This window comes from Ranitomeya imitator, chromosome 2 (assembly GCF_032444005.1).
Source record: "Ranitomeya imitator isolate aRanImi1 chromosome 2, aRanImi1.pri, whole genome shotgun sequence".
NCBI lineage: Eukaryota > Metazoa > Chordata > Amphibia > Anura > Dendrobatidae > Ranitomeya > Ranitomeya imitator.
Window position 1 is genome coordinate 281420436 of NC_091283.1, and position 20021 is coordinate 281440456.

At 41.1% G+C, this 20021-nt stretch overlaps 1 protein-coding gene across 2 annotated transcripts in view; it reads left to right on the top strand.

Moving 5' to 3' along the window:
- Positions 1–13431: 13431 nt before the first annotated feature.
- The window catches only part of LOC138663164 (gastrula zinc finger protein XlCGF66.1-like), a 95713-nt gene continuing 89123 nt past the window's right edge, over positions 13432–20021 (top strand). For both annotated transcript variants that reach the window (XM_069749313.1, XM_069749312.1), the window contains exon 1: positions 13432–13894. The gene's annotated coding sequence lies outside the window, so the exon portion shown is untranslated. The remainder of the gene's footprint in view (positions 13895–20021) is intronic.

Genomic DNA, 20021 nt, shown 5'->3' on the forward strand with positions numbered 1-20021 from the left:
GTGACCCTCAAGACTGGGCATTTTCCCTAGCGCCAGGAGATCCGGCATTGCGTGATGTTGATGCGTTTTTTCTGGCGCTTGGATTGCTTTCTGATGAACCAAATTCAGTGGATCAGGCAGAGAAAATCTTGCTGGCTCTGTGTCAGGGTCAGGATGAGTTAGAGATATATTGTCAGAAGTTTAGGAAGTGGTCTGTACTCACTCAGTGGAATGAATGTGCCCTGGCAGCAATTTTCAGAAAGGGTCTCTCTGAAGCCCTTAAGGATGTCATGGTGGGATTTCCCATGCCTGCTGGTCTGAGTGAGTCTATGTCCTTGGCCATTCAGATCGATCGACGCCTGCATGAGCGTAAAGCTGTGCACCATTTGGCGGTATTATCTGAGCATAGACCTGAGCCTATGCAATGTGATAGGACTTTGACCAGAGCTGAACGGCAAGAACACAGACGTCGGAATGGGCTGTGTTTTTACTGTGGTGATTCCACTCATGCTATCTCCGATTGTCCTAAGCACACTAAGCGGTTCGCTAGGTCTGCCACCATTGGTACGGTACAGTCGAAATATCTTTTGTCCATTACCCTGATTTGCTCCTTGTCATCCTATTCTGTTATTGCATTTGTGGATTCAGGCGCTGCCCTGAATTTGATGGACTTGGAGTTTGCTAGGCGCTGTGGTTTTTTCTTGGAGCCCTTGCAGTAACCTACTCCATTGAGAGGAATTGATGCTACGCCTTTGGCCAAGAATAAGCCTCAGTACTGGACCCAATTGACCATGTGCATGGCTCCTGCACATCAGGAGGATATTTGCTTTTTGGTGTTGCATAATCTGCATGATGTGGTCGTTTTGGGGTTGCCATGGCTACAGGTCCATAATCCAGTATTGGATTGGAAATCTATGTCGGTGTCCAGCTGGGGTTGTCAGGGGGTACATGGTGATGTTCCATTTTTGTCTATTTCGTCATCCACCCCTTCTGAAGTCCCGGAGTTTTTGTCGGATTACCGGGATGTATTTGATGAGCCCAAATCCAGTGCCCTACCTCCTCATAGGGATTGCGATTGTGCTATTAATTTGATTCCTGGTAGTAAGTTTCCTAAGGGCCGACTGTTCAATTTATCTGTGCCAGAACACGCCGCTATGCGGAGTTATATAAAGGAATCCTTGGAGAAAGGTCATATTCGCCCGTCGTCATCACCGTTAGGAGCAGGGTTCTTTTTTGTGGCCAAGAAGGATGGTTCTTTGAGACCTTGTATTGATTACCGCCTTCTTAATAAATTTACAGTCAGGTTTCAGTATCCTTTGCCGCTGCTGTCTGATTTGTTTGCTCGTATTAAAGGGGCTAGTTGGTTCACCAAGATAGATCTTCGAGGGCCGTATAATCTTGTGCGTATTAAACAGGGCGATGAATGGAAAACAGCATTTAATACGCCCGAGGGCCATTTTGAGTACCTGGTTATGCCATTCGGGCTTTCCAATGCTCCATCAGTATTTCAGTCCTTTATGCATGACATCTTCCGAGAGTACCTGGATAAATTCTTGATTGTATATTTGGATGATATTTTGGTCTTCTCGGATGATTGGGAGTCTCACGTGAAGCAGGTCAGAATGGTGTTCCAGGTCCTTCGTGCGAATTCTTTGTTTGTGAAGGGGTCAAAGTGTCTCTTTGGAGTTCAGAAGGTTTCATTTTTGGGTTTCATTTTTTCCCCTTCTACTATCGAGATGGACCGTGTTAAAGTCCAGGCCATTTATGATTGGACTCAGCCGACATCTGTGAAGAGTCTGCAAAAGTTCCTGGGCTTTGCTAATTTTTATCGTCGCTTCATCAGTAATTTTTCTAGTGTTGCTAAACCGTTGACTGATTTGACCAAGAAGGGTGCTGATGTGGTCAATTGGTCTTCTGCGGCTGTGGAAGCTTTTCAGGAGTTGAAGCGTCGTTTTTCTTCTGCCCCTGTGTTGTGCCAGCCAGATGTTTGCTCCCGTTTCAGGTCGAGGTTGATGCTTCTGAGATTGGAGCAGGGGCTGTTTTGTCGCAAAGAAGTTCTGATGGCTCGGTGATGAAACCATGTGCCTTCTTTTCTAGAAAGTTTTCGCCTGCTGAGCGCAATTATGATGTTGGTAATCGAGAGTTGTTGGCCATGAAGTGGGCATTCGAGGAGTGGCGTCATTGGCTTGAAGGAGCCAAGCATCGCGTGGTGGTCTTGACGGATCACAAGAATTTGACTTATCTCGAGTCTGCCAAACGGTTGAATCCTAGACAGGCTCGTTGGTCGCTATTTTTCTCCCGTTTTGATTTTGTGGTTTCGTACCTTCCGGGCTCTAAGAATGTGAAGGCTGATGCCCTGTCTAGGAGTTTTGTGCCCGACTCTCCAGGTGTTCCTGAGCCGGCGGGTATTCTCAGAGAGGGGGTAATTTTGTCTGCCATCTCCCCTGATTTGCGGCGGGTGCTGCAAAAATTTCAGGCTGATAGACCTGACCGTTGCCCAGCGGAGAAACTGTTTGTCCCTGATAAATGGACTAGTAGAGTTATCTCTGAGGTTCATTGTTCGGTGTTGGCTGGTCATCCTGGAATCTTTGGTACCAGAGATTTGGTGGCTAGATCCTTTTGGTGGCCGTCTTTGTCACGGGATGTGCGTTCTTTTGTGCTGTCCTGTGGGACTTGTGCTCGGGCTAAGCCCTGCTGTTCTCGTGCCAGTGGGTTGCTTTTGCCCTTGCCGGTCCCAAAGAGGCCCTGGACGCATATTTCTATGGATTTTATTTCGGATCTCCCTGTCTTTCAAAAGATGTCTGTCATTTGGGTGGTTTGTGATCGCTTCTCTAAGATGGTCCATTTGGTACCCTTGTCCAAATTGCCTTCCTCCTCTGATTTGGTGCCATTGTTTTTCCAGCATGTGGTTCGTTTACATGGCATTCCGGAGAACATTGTTTCGGACAGAGGTTCCCAGTTTGTTTCGAGGTTTTGGCGATCCTTTTGTGCTAGGATGGGCATTGATTTGTCTTTTTCCTCGGCTTTCCATCCTCAGACAAATGGCCAAACCGAACGAACTGATCAGACTTTGGAAACATATCTGAGATGCTTTGTTTCTGCTGATCAGGATGATTGGGTGTCCTTTTTGCCTTTGGCTGAGTTCGCCCTTAATAATCGGGCCAGCTCGGCTACTTTGGTTTCGCCGTTTTTCTGCAATTCTGGTTTCCATCCTCGTTTCTCTTCAGGGCAGGTTGAGTCTTCGGACTGTCCTGGTGTAGATACTGTGGTGGATAGGTTGCAGCAGATTTGGACTCATGTGGTGGACAATTTGACATTGTCCCAGGAGAAGGCTCAACGTTTCGCTAACCGCCGGCGCTGTGTGGGTCCCCGACTTTGTGTTGGGGATTTGGTTTGGTTGTCGTCTCGTTATGTTCCTATGAAGGTTTCCTCTCCTAAGTTTAAGCCTCATTTCATTGGTCCGTATAAGATTTCTGAGGTTCTCAATCCTGTGTCATTTCGTTTGGCCCTTCCGGCTTCTTTTGCCATCCATAATGTGTTCCATAGGTCGTTGTTGCAGAGATACGTGGTGCCTGTGGTTCCATCCGTTGATCCTCCTGCCCCGGTGTTGGTTGAGGGGGAGTTGGAGTATGTGGTGGAGAAGATTTTGGATTCTCGTATTTCAAGATGGAAACTCCAGTACCTGGTCAAGTGGAAGGGTTATGGTCAGGAAGATAATTCCTGGGTCTTTGCCTCTGATGTTCATGCTGCCGATCTGGTTCGTGCCTTTCATTTGGCTCGTCCTGGTCGGCCTGGGGGCTCTGGTGAGGGTTCGGTGACCCCTCCTCAAGGGGGGGGTACTGTTGTGAATTCTGTTGTCAAGCTCCCTCCTGTGGTCATGAATGGTACTTCGGCTGGTTCTGTCCATGGGCTTCCTCTGGTGGTTTGAGTGGGGCTGCGGCTTCTGAGTTTCCTTCCACAGGTGACGAGGTTAATTCGTTAGCTGGCTGCTCTATTTAACTCCACTTAGATCTTTGCTCCATGCCACCTGTCAATGTTCCAGTATTGGTCTAGTTCGCTCCTGGATCGTTCTTGTGACCTGTCTTCTCCAGCAGAAGCTAAGTTCCTGCTTGTTTTTCTCTTGTTTGCTATTTTTCTGTCCAGCTTGCTATGTTGATTTTTGTCTTGCTTGCTGGAAGCTCTGGGATGCAGAGGGGCGCCTCCGCACCGTGAGTCGGTGCGGAGGGTCTTTTTGCGCCCTCTGCGTGGTCTTTTGTAGGTTTTTGTGCTGATCACAAAGTTACCTTTCCTATCCTCGGTCTGTTCAGTAAGTCTGGCCTCTCTTTGCTAAAATCTATTTCATCTCTGTGTTTGTGATTTTCATATTAACTCACAGTCATTATATGTGGGGGGCTGCCTTTTCCTTTGGGGAATTTCTCTGAGGCAAGGTAGGCTTTATTTTTCTATCTTTAGGGCTAGCTAGTTCTTAGGCTGTGTCGAGTTGCATAGGGAGCGTTAGGAGCAATCCTCGGCTATTTCTAGTGTGTGTGATAGGATTAGGGATTGCGGTCAGCAGAGTTCCCACGTCCCAGAGCTGGTCCTGTATTATTGTAACTATCAGGTCTTTCCGTGTGCCCTTAACCACCAGGTCCATTATTGTCCTAACCACCAGGTCATAACAGATATGTGTTCATTCTCCTATTCTCTACATATATTCCATGTTCATTCCCCACCTATCAGGCACAGGTAATATAATATACACCTGTTTATATGGGATATGTGTTCACTCTCCTATTCTCTACATATATTCCATGTTCATTCCCCACCTATCAGGCTCAGGGAATATAATATACACCTGTTTATATGGGATATGTGTTCATTCTCCTATTATCTACATATATTTCATCTTCATTCCCCACCTATCAGGCTCAGGGAATATAATATCCACCTGTTTATATGGGATATGTGATCATTCCTCTATTATCTACATATATTTCATGTTCATTCCCCACCTATGAAGCACAGGGAATATAATATACACCTTTTTATATGGGATATGTGTTCATTCCTCTATTATCTACATATATTTCATGTTCATTCCCCACCTATCAGGCTCAGGGAATATATTATACACCTGTTTATATGGGATATGTGTTCATTCCTCTATTCTCTACATATATTTCATGTTCATTCCCCACCTATCAGGCACAGGGAATATAATATACACCTGTTTATATGGGATATGTGTTCATTCTCCTATTCTCTACATATATTCCATGTTCATTCCCCACCTATCAGGCTCAGGGAATATAATATACACCTGTTTATTCGGGATATGTGTTCATTCCTCTATTCTCTACATATATTTCATGTTCATTCCCCACCTATCAGCCTCAGGGAATATAACATACACCTGTTTATATGGGATATGTGTTCATTCTCCTCTTCTCTACATATATTTCATGTTCATTCCCCACCTATCAGGCTCAGGGAATATAATATACACCTGTTTATATGGGATATGTGTTCATTCTCCTATTCTCTACATATATTTCATGTTCATTCCCCACCTATCAGGCACAGGGAATATAATATACACCTGTTTACATGGGATATGTGATCATTCCCCTATTATCTACATATATTTAATGTTCATTCCCCACCTATCAGGCTCAGGGAATTTAATATACACCTGTTTATATGGGATATGTGTTCATTCTCCTATTCTCTACATATATTTCATGTTCATTCCCCACCTATCAGGCTCAGGGAATATAATATACACCTGTTTATATGGGATATGTGTTCATTCCTCTATTATCTACATATATTTCATTTTCATTCCACACCTATCAGGCTCAGGGAATATAATATACACCTGTTTATATGGGATATGTGTTCATTCTCCTATTATCTACATATATTTCATGTTCATTCCCCACCTATCAGGCTCAGGGAATATAATATACACCTGTTTATATGGGATATGTGTTCATTCCTCTATTATCTACATATATTTCATGTTCATTCCCCACCTATCAGGCTCAGGGAATATAATATACACCTGTTTATATGCGATATGTGTTCATTCTCCTATTCTCTACATATATTCCATGTTCATTCCCCACCTATCAGGCACAGGGAATATAATATACACCGGTTTATTTGGGATATGTGTTCATTCCTCTATTATCTACATATATTTCATGTTCATTCCCCACCTATCAGGCTCAGGGAATATATTATACACCTGTTTATATGGGATATGTGTTCATTCTCCTATTCTCTACATATATTCCATGTTCATTCCCCACCTATCAGGCACAGGGAATATAATATACACCTGTTTATATGGGATATGTGTTCATTCTCCTCTTCTCTACATATATTTCATGTTCATTCCCCACCTATCAGGCTCAGGGAATATAATATACACCTGTTTATATGGGATATGTGTTCATTCCTCTATTATCTACATATATTTCATGTTCATTCCCCACCTATCAGGCTCAGGGAATATAATATACACCTGTTTATATGGGATATGTGTTCATTCTCCTATTATCTACATATATTTCATGTTCATTCCCCACCTATCAGGCTCAGGGAATATAATATACACCTGTTTATATGCGATATGTGTTCATTCTCCTATTCTCTACATATATTTCATGTTCATTCCCCACCTATCAGGCACAAGGAATATAATATACACCTGTTTATATGGGATATGTGATAATTCCCCTATTATCTACATATATTTCATGTTCATTCCCCACCTATCAGGCTCAGCGAATTTAATATACACCTGTTTATATGGGATATGTGTTCATTCTCCTATTCTCTACATATATTTCATGTTCATTCCCCACCTATCAGGCTCAGGGAATATAATATACACCAGTTTATATGGGATATGTGTTCATTCCTCTATTATCTACATATATTTCATGTTCATTCCCCACCTATCAGGCTCAGGGAATATAATATACACCTGTTTATATGCGATATGTGTTCATTCTCCTATTCTCTACATATATTCCATGTTCATTCCCCACCTATCAGGCACAGGGAATATAATATACACCGGTTTATATGGGATATGTGTTCATTCCTCTATTATCTACATATATTTCATGTTCATTCTCCACCTATCAGGCTCAGGGAATATATTATACACCTGTTTATATGGGATATGTGTTCATTCTCCTATTCTCTACATATATTCCATGTTCATTCCCCACCTATCAGGCACAGGGAATATAATATACACCTGTTTATATGCGATATGTGTTCATTCCCCTATTATCTACATATATTCCATGTTCATTCCCCTCCGATCAGGCACAGGGAATATAATATACACCTGTTTATAAGGGATATGTGTTCATTCCCCTATTATCTACATATATTCCATGTTCATTCCCCACCTATCAGGCACAGGGAATATAATATACACCTGTTTATAAGGGATATGTGTTCATTCTCCTATTATCGACATATATTTCATGTTCATTCCCCACCTATCAGGCTCAGGGAATATATTATACACCTGTTTATATGGGATATGTGTTCATTCCCCTATTATCTACATATATTCCATGTTCATTCCCCACCTATCAGGCACAGGGAATATAATATACACCGGTTTATATGGGATATGTGTTCATTCCTCTATTATCTACATATATTTCATGTTCATTCCCCACCTATCAGGCTCAGGGAATATATTATACACCTGTTTATATGGGATATGTGTTCATTCTCCTATTCTCTACATATATTCTATGTTCATTCCCCACCTATCAGGCACAGGGAATATAATATACACCTGTTTATATGGGATATGTGTTCATTCTCCTCTTCTCTACATATATTTCATGTTCATTCCCCACCTATCAGGCTCAGGGAATATAATATACACCTGTTTATATGGGATATGTGTTCATTCTCCTATTCTCTACATATATTTCATGTTCATTCCCCACCTATCAGGCACAAGGAATATAATATACACCTGTTTATATGGGATATGTGATCATTCCCCTATTATCTACATATATGTCATGTTCATTCCCCACCTATCAGGCTCAGGGAATTTAATATACACCTGTTTATATGGGATATGTGTTCATTCTCCTATTCTCTACATATATTTCATGTTCATTCCCCACCTATCAGGCTCAGGGAATATAATATACACCGGTTTATATGGGATATGTGTTCATTCCTCTATTATCTACATATATTTCATGTTCATTCCCCACCTATCAGGCTCAGGGAATATAATATACACCTGTTTATATGGGATATGTGTTCATTCTCCTATTATCTACATATATTTCATGTTCATTCCCCACCTATCAGGCTCAGGGAATATAATATACACCTGTTTATATGCGATATGTGTTAATTCTCCTATTCTCTACATATATTCCATGTTCATTCCCCACCTATCAGGCACAGGGAATATAATATACACCGGTTTATATGGGATATGTGTTCATTCCTCTATTATCTACATATATTTCATGTTCATTCTCCACCTATCAGGCTCAGGGAATATATTATACACCTGTTTATATGGGATATGTGTTCATTCTCCTATTCTCTACATATATTCCATGTTCATTCCCCACCTATCAGGCACAGGGAATATAATATACACCTGTTTATATGCGATATGTGTTCATTCCCCTATTATCTACATATATTCCATGTTCATTCCCCTCCGATCAGGCACAGGGAATATAATATACACCTGTTTATAAGGGATATGTGTTCATTCCCCTATTATCTACATATATTCCATGTTCATTCCCCACCTATCAGGCACAGGGAATATAATATACACCTGTTTATAAGGGATATGTGTTCATTCTCCTATTATCTACATATATTTCATGTTCATTCCCCACCTATCAGGCACAGGGAATATAATATACACCTGTTTATTTGGGATATGTGTTCATTCTCCTATTCTCTACATATATTTCATGTTCATTCCCCACCTATCAGGCTCAGGGAATATAATATACACCTGTTTATATGGGATATGTGTTCATTCTCCTATTCTCTACATATATTTCATGTTCATTCCCCACCTATCAGGCACAGGGAATATAATATTCACCTGTTTATATGGGATATGTGTTCATTGTCCTATTATCTACATATATTTCATGTTCATTCCCCACCTATCAGGCTCAGGGAATATAATATACACCTGTTTATATGGGATATGTGTTCATTCTCCTATTCTCTACATATATTTCATGTTCATTCCCCACCTATCAGGCTCAGGGAATATAATATACACCTGTTTATATGGGATATGTGTTCATTCTCCTATTCTCTACATATATTTCATGTTCATTCCCCACCTATCAGGCTCAGGGAATATGATATACACCTGTTTATATGGGATATGTGTTCATTCTCCTATTCTCTACATATATTCCTTGCTCATTCCCCTCCTATAAAGCTCAGGGAATATAATATACACCTGTTTATATGGGATATGTGATCATTCCCCTATTATCTACATATATTTCATGTTCATTCCCCACCTATCAGGCTCAGGGAATTTAATATACACCTGTTTATATGGGATATGTGTTCATTCCTCTATTATCTACATATATTTCATGTTCATTCCCCACCTATCAGGCTCAGGGAATATAATATACACCTGTTTATATGGGATATGTGTTCATTCCTCTATTATCTACATATATTTCATGTTCATTCCCCACCTATCAGGCTCAGGGAATATAATATACACCTGTTTATATGGGATATGTGTTCATTCTCCTATTATCTACATATATTTCATGTTCATTCCCCACCTATCAGGCTCAGGGAATATAATATACACCTGTTTATATGGGATATGTGATCATTCCCCTATTATCTACATATATTTCATGTTCATTCCCCACCTATCCAGCTCAGGGAATTTAATATACACCTGTTTATATGGGATATGTGTTCATTCCTCTATTATCTACATATATTTCATGTTCATTCCCCACCTATCAGGCTCAGGGAATATAATATACACCTGTTTATATGGGATATGTGTTCATTCTCCTATTATCTACATATATTCCATGTTCATTCCCCACCTATCAGGCACAGGGAATATAATATACACCGGTTTATATGGGATATGTGTTCATTCCTCTATTATCTACATATATTTCACTAGATGGCAGCCCGATTCTAAAGAATCGGGAGTCTAGAATCCATATATACTTTATTTATTCAAATGTAAGAATAATACAATTAATAAATAATAGTAAGAAAGAACAAAAAATGGCTGCACTAACCAGCTCTTGACAATTCTTGTTATTTAAGGTACAGTTACACAGGATCCATGAACATGCTTATGAGGGGAGGGATGAAAGACATCAGACTTAGCACGCTGTTTGCGCTTACGTGCGGCATCGGCGGCTTTTCGCTCAACATCATTACCATACTTTATATCAGACCTGATCTTACGTGCGCCATCATAAGCTTTGGACTCTGTGTCATTAGTATACTTAACAGTGTCCATGCACTTGCATCTATCCTCTGTACTCTTGTTAGCACGCTGTTTGCGCTTACGTGCGGCATCGGCGTCTTTTTGCTCTGCATTATTAGTATACTTTCTATCAGACCTAATCTTACGTGCGCCATCAGCAGCTTTGGGCTCTGTGTCATTAGTATCCTTACTATTAGAGCTCATGTTGGCTAAGCTAAACAGCTTTAAGCGTGGTGGTGGCAAACAACAGGTTAATAAGAGGCAGTGTCAGGTAGTAGGAAAATAGCCAGTTAATAATAGGCAATAGTTCTTTGCAGGAATGCAGATATTAATAAATAGGCAGTTTATATTGCAGAGAAATTGCTGGGCAATAATGGACAATGTCCTTATGTGGCAAATAATAGAGCAATATACCCAATGTGGCAAAGAAGAGGTTAATAAACGGCAGTCTCTCAGTATAACAGTCAGTGAATAATAGGCAGTATATGGAGAAAACACCAAACAAAAGTTCAAAATTGGTGTGAAAATGTCACTGAACCACTTCACAACTAAATATATATAGTTTTGGTAAATGGTATTATCATTTTTTTGACGAAATTCGGCAGGAGCTTGAAGAGCAACGTCACTGGGCCCGCCTCCATGCAGTAGAAACTTGCTGTGAGGTAAAAATTCAAAAATCACACCAAAATGGCGGGCGGAGTGTGTCACAGTACGGCACGTTTCTGATTGGTCGCTCGCAGCAGTCGGCAACCAATCAGACACTGGACACTGTTGACGTCACTTATCTCCGGACATTAGCTCCGGACATTAGCTCCGGACATTAGCTCCGGACATTAGCTCCAGACATTAGCAGAAAGTAGTATTCTAGGCAATTATATATTAGATGTTCATTCCCCACCTATAAAGCTCAGGGAATATAATATACACCTGTTTATATGGGATATGTGTTCATTCTCCTATTCTCTACATATATTCCATGTTCATTCCCCACCTATCAGGCACAGGGAATATAATATACACCTGTTTATATGTGATATGTGTTCATTATCCTATTCTCTACATATATTCCATGTTCATTCCCCACCTATCAGGCACAGGTAATATAATATACACCTGTTTATATGGGATATGTGTTCATTCTCCTATTATCTACATATATTTCATCTTCATTCCCCACCTATCAGGCTCAGGGAATATAATATCCACCTGTTTATATGGGATATGTGATCATTCCTCTATTATCTACATATATTTCATGTTCATTCCCCACCTATGACGCACAGGGAATATAATATACACCTGTTTATATGGGATATGTGTTCATTCCTCTATTATCTACATATATTTCATGTTCATTCCCCACCTATCAGGCTCAGGGAATATAATATACACCTGTTTATATGGGATATGTGTTCATTCTCCTATTCTCTACATATATTTCATGTTCATTCCCCACCTATCAGGCTCAGGGAATATAATATACACCTGTTTATATGGAATATGTGTTCATTCCGCTATTATCTACATATATTTCATGTTCATTCCCCCCCTATAAAGCTCAGGGAATATAATATCCACCTGTTTATATGGGATATGTGTTCATTCCGCTATTATCTACATATATTCCATGTTCATTCCCCACCTATCAGGCTCAGGGAATATAATATACACCGGTTTATATGGGATATGTGTTCACTCTCCTATTCTCTACATATATTCCATGTTCATTCTCTACATATATTCCATGTTCATTCCCCACCTATCAGGCTCAGGGAATATAATATCCACCTGTTTATATGGGATATGTGTTCATTCTCCTATTATCTACATATATTCTATGTTCATTCCCCACCTATCAGGCTCAGGGAATATAATATACACCTGTTTATTTGGGATATGTGTTCATTCCTCTATTCTCTACATATATTTCATGTTCATTCCCCACCTATCAGGCTCAGGGAATATAATATACACCTGTTTATATGGAATATGTGTTCATTCCGCTATTATCTACATATATTTCATGTTCATTCCCCCCCTATAAAGCTCAGGGAATATAATATCCACCTGTTTATATGGGATATGTGTTCATTCCGCTATTATCTACATATATTCCATGTTCATTCCCCACCTATCAGGCTCAGGGAATATAATATACACCGGTTTATATGGGATATGTGTTCACTCTCCTATTCTCTACATATATTCCATGTTCATTCTCTACATATATTCCATGTTCATTCCCCACCTATCAGGCTCAGGGAATATAATATCCACCTGTTTATATGGGATATGTGTTCATTCTCCTATTATCTACATATATTCTATGTTCATTCCCCACCTATCAGGCTCAGGGAATATAATATACACCTGTTTATTTGGGATATGTGTTCATTCCTCTATTCTCTACATATATTTCATGTTCATTCCCCACCTATCAGGCTCAGGGAATATAATATACACCGGTTTATATGAGATATGTGTTCATTCCTCTATTATCTACATATATTCCTTGTTCATTCCCCACATATCAGGCTCAGGGAATATAATATACACCTGTTTATTTGGGATATGTGTTCATTCTCCTATTATCTACATATATTCCATGTTCATTCCCCACCTATCAGGCTCAGGGAATATAATATACACCTGTTTATATGGGATATGTGTTCATTCTCCTATTCTCTACATATATTCCACGTTCATTCCCCACCTATAAAGCTCAGGGAATATAATATACACCTTTTTTACGGGATCTATGTTGATTTCCAAATTTTTTACATATAATTCATGTTCATTTCATATTCAAGATGCATAAGAAATCTATAATACCTCTCCATCTCTTTGGACCTATAAGTTTTTATATTCATTCTTTTTATTTATACCTTTTCTTCATTCTTTTTAGTACGTCCCGAAGGAAACTAAGCAAACAGCAGGGGAAAAAAAAGTTGGTCTCAGCTCCCAATCATTTACATCTTTGTGTCGGATCCTTCATGAAGGACACATCACTACTGGTAGCTTCGGGGATATAAGCCCGGGAAAGCATGCTCCAGCATGTTTAGCACTGAAAGAGTTACTGAGCATTCAAAGGACAGGTTTTAAGTCAAAAGAGATGGGTGGGAATGACTGCTCACATATCCGCCCTGGGGATGTGGTTTGGCAGAAAGAAAGGAAACCAAGTGTCTCATTGACTCCTTCAGGGTCTGTGACTGGAGGTGTGGAGGCCTCCATTGTGTGAGTGGTGGTCCGGCACCACCATATGGACCGGTTCTGTTCTGTTTGTCCTCACTCTGCTCTGGAGAAGGATGTCTTCTGTTGTTTGCTTATGCTGAAGCAGGTTATGGAGTCTAAGAAACCGGACTGGACATTTCTATGAGAACAACTTCCTGTGCCGACCTCAGCCGCAGCTCGGTGAGTAAAACTCTACAGTGTATATATATATATATAATGGGACTGACTACTGGTCAGGGACACGACCCCTTGTAATGTCCGTGTCCTGCACTTCGTTCTCCCCTCACAGTTATGGAGCTGCTCTGTGTCTGTCTGTCTAACGAAATCAATTTTTAACCTTACATAAGTTAGTTCACATGTGGTGTGGCAAGATGGCGTCTACATCCTGGAACTAAGCCCTGGAATCCTTGAAATGTGACTTGGATACACTGGAGATCATATATGGAACAGACCTAGCAGGGACCCTCATAACACAGACTGATGCAATGGTGCAGAGAAGCCCCCTCTCCCTGCCCGCTACATGATTATTTGTGCATACTAATAAGGGCTCATACCCATGTGTATGAAAAAAGTTCAGATGTCAGGACCGAAAAAACGGACAAGTGTCATGCGAGTGCTGTACGATTATTATTTTTTTTTAAACTGAACATCCGTATGGCATACGTATGCAATACGATTTTAACATGAGCTTTCACATACAGCAGTATTGTCATTTACACATTGTATGAGAACGAAATATTCTTACACACACACACACACACACACACACACACACACACACACACACACACACACACACACACACACACACACACACACACACACACACACACACACACACACACACGTGACAGGTAAGGACAGAATAAATACATACACATAGAATAGATGTGTGTGTGTGTGTATAAATAAATATACATACATACATACATACATACATAAATACATACACACATACATACATACAGTACAGACCAAAAGTTTGGACACACATTCTCATTTAAAGATTTTTCTGTGTTTTCATGACTGAAAATTGTGCATTCACACTGAAGGCATCAAGAATATGAATTAACACATGTGGAATTATATACTTAACAAAAAAGTGTGAAACAACTGAAATTATGTCTTATATTCTAGGTTATTCAAAGTAGCCACCTTTTGCTTTGACTGCTATGTACACTCTTGGCATTCTCTTGATGAGATTCAAGAGGTAGTCACCGGGAATGGTCTTCCAACAATCTTGAAGGAGTTCCCAGAGATGCTTAGCACTTGTTGGCCCTTTTGCCTTCACTATGTGGTCCAGCTCACCCCAAACCATCTCGATTGGGTTCAGGTCTGGTGACTGTGGAGGCCAGGTCATCTGGCGTAGCACCCCATCACTCTCCTTCTTGGTCAAATAGCCCTTACACAGCCTGGAGGTGTGTTTGGGGTCCGTGTTCTGTTGAAAAATAAATGATGGTCCAACTAAGCGCAAACCAGATGGAATAGCATGCTGCTGCAAGATGCTGTTGTAGCCATGCTGGTTCAGTATGCCTTCAATCTACTACTGTATATAAAGCTGAATGTGTGTGTGTGTGTGTATGTCCGGGATTGGCATCTGCACCGTCGCAGCTACAGCCACAAAATTTTGCACAGTCACACGTCTGGACCCCGAGAGCCTCATAGGCTATATTGTGAGGTGAAATTTTAACCCCGCGCGTTCCAATTCACCAAACAATTTTGCCCCTATCTACATAATGGGGAAAAAAGTGAAAGGAAAAGTGTTGGAAGCGTCGCAGCTACAGCCACAAAATTTTGCACAGTCACACGTCTGGACCCCGAGAGCGTCATAGGCTATATTGTGAGGTGAAATTTTAACCCCGCGCGTTCCAATTCACCAAACAATTTTGCCCCTATCTACATAATGGGGAAAAAAGTGAAAGGAAAAGTGTTGGAAGTGTCGCAGCTACAGCAACAAAATTTTGCACTATGTTGTGAGGTGAAATATTAACCCCGCGCGTTCCAATTCACCAAACAATTTTGCCCCTATCTACATAATGGGGAAAAAAGTGAAAGGAAAAGTGTTGGAGGCGTCGCAGCTACAGAAACAAAATTTTGCACAGTCACACGTCGGGACCCTGACAGCGTCATAGGCTTCGTTGTGAGGTGAAATTTTAACCCCGTGCGTTCCAATTCACCAAACAATTTTGCCCCTATCTACATAACGGGGAAAAAGTGAAAGGAAAAGTGTTGGAAGCGTCGCAGCTACAGCAACAAAATTTTGCACAGTCACACGTCTGGACCCCGAGAGCGTCATAGGCTATGTTGTGAGGTGAAATTTTAACCCCGCGCTTTCCAATTCACCAAACAATTTTGCCCCTATCTACATAATGGGAAAAAATGAAAGGAAAAGTGTAGGAGGCAAATTGACAGCTACCAGATGTGAACAAGGGGGACTTAAAGAATGAGAGCGATGGCGCCAAAGAGTATATACCGTACAGTTGCTAAGGTGGGGCCTCGACATGGGATACTCACCACACACGGGGATATGAACACACACAAAATGCGCCACACACTACCACGTGCTTAAACACATATTACCCTCAGCACACATTTCACCACAAATACACCAACCTCGCCACATAAAAGTCAAAACACAAAAGTCGCCACTCAAAACTCGCCACGCGCAGAACTCGCCACATGCAAAAACTAGGCTCTTGCAAAACTCGCCACAAGTGCAAAATTCTCCTCATGAAAAACTCGCCACACGCAAAACTTGCACACGCGGAAAAATTGCCACATGCACAAAAGTTGCAACACATGCAAAAGTTGCCTCACACAAAACTTGCACATACTCAAAAGGCACCACACATAATACTCGCAACGCGCAAAACTCGCCATGCGCAAAACTTGCTGCACACAACTTGCTACACTAACCTGTCACATGTAACTCAACACACAAAAAGTTGCTACACGCATGTTGCTACACAAAACTCATCTCACAAAAGTCGCTACATGCATGTCGCCACACGCAACTCAACACACACAACTTGACAAACGAAACTCGCCCTAAAGCACACACAAGTCTGGTATTATCCTTCAAAAATAAAAATCTGATTAATAAGCAGACAAACTACAACAATTGCACCATATAGGAAATACGGCAGCTGTCAGTCACATGACCTGTCTATTATGTGTATGTGTGAGCTAATATATACTGCCAGGGGGAGGGCTTCCTGTTGGCTGGGGATTTATCAGGCTGCCAATTTAGCTTACAAATACTGAGGTAAAAATACTGAGCAAATAACGTGTGAACGAGGTCTAATACAGGAGGAGATGACACACAGGTATATACTATATACAGGGGAGATGACACACAGATATATACTATATACAGGAGAGATGACACACAGGTATATACTATATAGAGGAGGAGATGACATATAGGTACATATATATACAGGAGGAGATGACATACAGGTATATACTATATACAGGAGGAGATGACATACAGGTATATGCTATATATAGAAGATGACATGCAGGTATATACTATATGCAGGAGGAGATGACACTCAGATATATACTATATACAGGGGAGATGACACACAGGTATATACTATATACAGGAGGAGATGACATACAGGTATATACTATATATAGAAGGAGATGACATTCAGGTATATACTATATATAGGGGAGATGACACACAGCAGGTATATACTATATACAGGGGAGATGACATACAGGTATATACTATATACAGGAGATGACATACAGATGTATACTATATATAATGGAGATGACAAACATGTATATACTGAGGTGATGAGGTGAAAATGAGAGGTGTGAGGTGAAAATGAAAAGGTGTGAGTGCAAAATGAGAGAAGTGAGGAAAAATAGTGGAGTGATCAGAAAATGACAGATGTGAGGTTGAAATGACAAGTGTTAGGGGGGAATGAGAGGAGTGAGGGAGAAAATGAGAGGTGTGAGGGAGAAAATGAGAGATGTGAGGGGGAAAATGAAAGATGTGATTGGGAAAATGAGAGGCGTGATGGGAAAATAAGAGAAGTGAGGTGCTATAACTAACCACAGATATTTACTATGCCCAGGCAACGCCGGGCTCTTCAGCTAGTTTTGAATAAATCCCCAACAGTGTCACCAGCAAAGCACCCCCACACCATCACACCTCCTCCTCCATGCTTCACGGTGGGAACCAGGCATGTAGAGTCCATCTGTTCACCTTTTCCTCATCACACAAAGACAGGGTGGTTGGAACCAAAGATCTCAAATTTTGACTCATGAGACCAAAGCACAGATTTCCACTGGTCTAATGTCCATTCCTTGTGTTCTTTAGCCCAAACAAGTCTCTTCTGCTTGTTGCCTGTCCTTAGCAGTGGTTTCCTAGCAGCTATTTTACGATGAAGGCCTGATGCACAAAGTCTCCTCTTAACAGTTGTAGAGATGTGTCTGCTGCTAGAACTCTGTGTGGCATTGACCTGGTCACTAATCTGAGCAGCTGTTAACCGGCGATTTCTGAGGCTGTTGACTCTGATAAACTTATCCTCAGAAGCAGGGGTGACTCTTGGTCTTCCTTTTCCTGGGGCGGTCCTCTTGTGAGCCAGGTTCTTTGTAGCGGTTGATGGTTTTTTGCAACTGCACTTGGGAACACTTTCAAAGTTTTCCCAATTTTTCGGACTGACTGACCTTTATTTCATAAAGTAATGACAGCCACTCATTTTTCTTTACTTAGCTGCTTTTTTCTTGCCATAATACAAATTCTAACAGTCTATTCAGTAGGACTATCAGCAGTGTATCCACCAGACGTCTTCTCAACACAACTGATGGTCCCAACCCCATTATAAGGCAAGAAATCCCACTTATTAAATCTGACAGGGCACACCTGTGAAGGCAAAAGGGCCAACAAGTGCTAAGCATCTCTGGGAACTCCTTCAAGATTGTTGGAAGACCATTTCCAGTGACTACCTCTTGAAGCTCATGAAGAGAATGCCAAGAGTGTGCAAAGCAGTCATAGGAGCTAAAGGTGGCTACTTTGAAGATCCTAGAATATAAGACATATCTTCAGTTGTTTCACACTTTTTTGTTAAGCATATACAGGTCCTTCTCAAAAAATTAGCATATAGTGTTAAATTTCATTATTTACCATAATGTAATGATTACAATTAAACTTTCATATATTATAGATTCATTATCCACCAACTGAAATTTGTCAGGTCTTTTATTGTTTTAATACTAATGATTTTGGCATACAACTCCTGATAACCCAAAAAACCTGTCTCAATAAATTAGCATATTTCACCCATCCAATCAAATAAAAGTGTTTTTTAATAACAAACAAAAAAACCAACAAATAATAATGTTCAGTTATGCACTCAATACTTGGTCGGGAATCCTTTGGCAGAAATGACTGCTTCAATGCGGCGTGGCATGGAGGCAATCAGCCTGTGACACTGCTGAGATGTTATGGAGGCCCAGGATGCTTCAATAGCGGCCTTAAGCTCATCCAGAGTGTTGGGTCTTGCGTCTCTCAACTTTCTCTTCACAATATCCCACAGATTCTCTATGGGGTTCAGGTCAGGAGAGTTGGCAGGCCAATTGAGCACAGTAATACCATGGTCAGTAAACCATTTACCAGTGGTTTTGGCACTGTGAGCAGGTGCCAGGTCGTGCTGAAAAATGAAATCTTCATCTCCATAAAGCATTTCAGCCGATGGAAGCATGAAGTGCTCCAAAATCTCCTGATAGCTAGCTGCATTGACCCTGCCCTTGATGAAACACAGTGGACCAACACCAGCAGCTGACATGGCACCCCACACCATCACTGACTGTGGGTACTTGACACTGGACTTCAGGCATTTTGGCATTTCCTTCTCCCCAGTCTTCCTCCAGACTCTGGCACCTTGATTTCCGAATGACATGCAAAATTTGCTTTCATCAGAAAAAAGTACTTGGGACCACTTAGCAACAGTCCAGTGCTGCTTCTCTGTAGCTCAAAAGTGGCTTTACCTGGAGAATGCGGCACCTGTAGCCCATTTCCTGCACACGCCTGTGCACGGTGGCTCTGGATGTTTCCACACCAGACTCAGTCCACTGCTTCCTCAGGTTCCCCAAGGTCTGGAATCGGTCCTTCTCCACAATCTTCCTCAGGGTCCGGTCTCCTCTTCTCGTTGTACAGCGTTTTCTGCCACATTGTTTCCTTCCAACAGACTTACCATTGAGGTGCCTTGATACAGCACTCTGGGAACAGCCTATTTGTTGAGAAATTTCTTTCTGGGTCTTACCCTCTTGCTTGAGGGTGTCAATGATG